A 3,802-nucleotide genomic window follows, 5' to 3' on the forward strand; every position below is an offset into this window, starting at 1 on the left:
AAAGTTGATGTTCCTCCCAGTACAGCCAGAAGGCCAAGAAATCTCAGATGAAGAAGTAGTCTATTACCTTCCCAGGCTGGCCTTGAGAGCATTTGTGATAATCAAGGATGCACATGCCCATTAATAAACTCTTCTGACAGTATAACGCCTATAAAATTAAACTTAGTAGAAAGACTCCTTCTTGATTAATGTGATTTATATACCACAGATTAATCAAGGAAAGCTTTCCAGTATATTAATTAAACTGCCATCTATCATGTATGCTACTTATCACACATTGTAACAGCAGCCAACTCCCTCAATGTTATCAGGAGTTTGACGTTTGCTGTAATTGCTTACAAGGTTGACGGAAGTTTGATTTTGATGAAGTCAGTTCCTAGCGCAAAAAAAAAGTACTATTTGTCTGTACACTGCTCTTATCCTTATTGAATGGAGGCACAGATATGTTCTGCATCTGTGTTATCCACATCAAGATCTGTGTTTTGCTTGGGGCATTTGACAGCTTTCTCTACAGACAGTCCATAGCTACTCTCTTCAGAGAGATCTCAGCTGCTGTTTAACCTAGATAAGGCTTTCCGCTTTCATGGGAATAGATAGGAAGGGTTCCCAAGAAATGGGACAGGCATATTGACAGTATTATTGCTATTTGTGTGCCATTTTTTAAATTGAAGCAAGTGAGACCTGCCTATGCTTCAAGTTAGATGTGAATCTACTCTTCCCATCATAAAAGCTCTTTAAATGGCCAAAATATGATGTACCTATAGAGGAGACCATAAGATTTAAGACCCCACCTGCTTTATTATGACCAGTGTAGATACCAGAATGTCAGAATTTCAATTAAAGTTTAGCGTGCTATGGATCAGTCAATTGTATCAGGTCTTTCAACTTTAAAAAAAAATAAATAAAAAAACATCTCTGTATTTCATGTATTATATTACTAATATACTCTCAAATAATTATTGGCCATCCATTTCTTCAACAGCAAACAATGGCATGGTTTTGAATAAATAACTGGCCTAAGATGACTCTCTTCTGTGTGTGTGTCAGTAGCACATTTTCTCTTACTGTTTTAAGTTTCAGTTCAACTGTTTAGGAGCTTTTCCAGCAGTCTGGAGGATGGGACAAGTGAAAAATAGATTTGATTGGACAAAAGTAACATTTTTTAGTAAGAGCTATTTTTTTTTGGCTTGAAATACAGCATCAGAGGAACATACCTGGCTATATTGTTTTTGCCTTGGGTAGAGATAGTTTTCTTCCTAGTAGCTGGTATGGTGCTGTGTTTTGGATTTAGGGTGAGAATAATGTTGATAACACAGGGGGGTGTTTTAGTTGCCGCAGAGTGGTGCTTGTACAGGGCCAAAGACTTTTAAGCTTCTCGTGCTGCCCTGCCAGCAAGGAGTCTGGGGGTGCATCAGTAGCTGGGAGGGGACACAGACAGGACAGCTGGCCCAGGCTGCCCAAAGAGATGTCCCATACCATGTGGCATCGTGCTCTGCAATAAGAATTTGGGAAAAGGAAGAAGCGGGCACATTCAGAGTTACAGTGTTTGTCCTCCCAAGTAACTGTTATATGTGATGAGCCCTGCTATCCTGGAAATGGCTAAACATTTGTCTGCCAAGGAGAAGAAAAGGAACTCCTTTGCTTGCACATGCAGCTTTTTAATAATAATAATAATAATAATAATAAAACCCACTAAACTGTCTTCATTTCAGTTCAGGAGTTTTTCCCTTTTCCCCATCCCACTGAGGGAGAAGGAGTGAGCAAGCAGTAGTGTGGTGCTGAGCCGCCTGCCAGCTTCACCCACAAAATTGGCAATAACCCAAGTCACTTGTTTCAACATTTCTTGCAGCGAAAAATCAGTAATAATTGATACAACATAAAAGCTAGAAGTTTCTCAGACTTTTAGTTCTCTCAGACTTTTACTACTGCTCTTAGGAATTCATCAGAAGTGCCCCCACAACAGCACACTCAGTGGCCTCAAAAGACAGACTCTCTCCAGAGCATTTCCACTCCAGTGGGATGCATCCATCTCCAGAGCACCTCCACTCCAGTAGGCACAGTTGGCGAGGCAACTCTTCCTCTCATTGTCAGCCTCCACCTTTTAATAAAGCAACACACAATATACAGGTATCATGCAGTTGCACTATCCATCTTCTATCTTCTCTCTTCAAGAAAGCATCTTGCAGAGAGATGTAGTGATGCACCAAAGGCTATGTACCCAAAACATCTCTCTCAAAAAAAAAAAACAAAAACCACCTTGCTTACTCCTTATAGCACATAACATGAAGACTTCTGCACAAAGAATGCCACTGTCCCCACACAGTGATTCTCTTCCTTCTGTTGCTTGTATTCTCTGCACAGTGCTGAGTATTCATCTTCTCTGAACCTTGTTAAGTTTCATACTTCTGAAAGGCAGAAGCAGCTTGAAGTTCTTTCACCTCCACTTTCCTCTGTCTATCTCTCCAGTTGCTGGCTAAAGTATGAAGAAGTCTACTATGCCATTTCCAGCATTCAATCCTAGTGAGAACAAAGACTCACGCTGCTAGGACTGATTTGTCTCTACAAAATAATCTGGCACTTATTTTTCCCACCTGGGTGCCCTTCATTAAAATTCTTCACCTTTTTCCTTTTTGCCTCTCAGCACTCTTACCTAAATATACCCTGTCTTCCACAGAACCCAGCAAACTGAGTCCTGTTGAGTACTGCTCCTGCCAATTATATCATTCAGCTGGACTCCTGACACACAGACAGCTTTCTGGAGTGGGGAGTCTTTCTAGAAGTAAAATACTTTGATTAGCTCCCTAGTCGTCTTTGGGTCTATCATTCTAGGAGAGTACACAAGGATTTTCTTAGTTTGTGTGCTCCTCAAACACTGCAGTTGTTTCTCTCTGATTTGTGAATCTTCAACATCCCTGACTTCGTTTAGTCAGATTTATTTTTTTTTATCTAAGTGAAGTTCCTCAAATTCATAGTTTGAAAGCATGGGAGATGAATATTTTTTCCTCCATTCCTCCCGATAGTTCAGAACACAGCATTACTTTATATACTGCCTTATTTCTATCTGTCAGGGATCAGCTTTCCCATGCTTAGGATAAGTCCCTTTCTTTTCAGCTTCATATTGTTTGTTTTCTTTCCAATCAATATTATGCCTACATATGTTCAAATGCAAAACTCATGGCTTCCTACAGGCACGGGATCTTCCACCAAGTCACCTGAACTTGTGAGATCAGAGAAAGAATTTCCTTAAAGATTTTTAAAGGTAATGTGCAAAGAATGTTGCAAATTGGGAAGCTAGTAAGATTTATGGAACTGAGCATAAGATAAAAAACTTAGGACATTACAAAATGGAAACTGAAGGAATTTCTTTTCAATCATTTTATATTAACTAACTTGTTCTAGCTTAACACACAGAAGAACCCTAAAGAAACACTCCAGCTTTTTAGGTTAGAAGATGTTTGCATGTTTTGTGGAGCTTTCAATTTAGGAAAACCTGGAACCCATGCATTTCCAGATTCTGGCCAGGTTGTGATCCCATCAGGCAGTGCCATTGCATTACTCTTAAAGGATATGGGAAAGAATGGCCTTAGAGCCCAAAAATACCAAGGGAAGCCAGAGTAAACATGAGCAAAGCATACCGATTTGAAATTCATGTACTATGGGGAAAACTGGAAAATTTTCAATAAATTCACTATCAGTATGTGTGGGTTTAACATGTTAAACTTTTTCCCCTCAGAAATGCATCTCTTACTTGTCTCTTGAACTATTAACACCTGTGTATGAGTTGTCTTTAGATTTCCGGTAC

At 39.6% G+C, this 3,802-nt stretch overlaps 1 long non-coding RNA gene across 1 annotated transcript; it reads right to left on the minus strand.

Moving 5' to 3' along the window:
- Positions 1-1,339: 1,339 nt before the first annotated feature.
- On the minus strand, positions 1,340-3,045 carry LOC310895583. Its single transcript, XR_014580782.1, has 2 exons — positions 2,257-3,045; positions 1,340-2,098 (listed from the first exon to the last, which is right to left on the minus strand). It is a non-coding gene; the product is annotated as an uncharacterized lncRNA (long non-coding RNA).
- Between the last annotated feature and the right edge of the window lie 757 nt (positions 3,046-3,802).

Source organism: Anser anser (assembly GCF_964211835.1).
Source record: "Anser anser genome assembly, chromosome: 2".
Lineage (NCBI taxonomy): Eukaryota > Metazoa > Chordata > Aves > Anseriformes > Anatidae > Anser > Anser anser.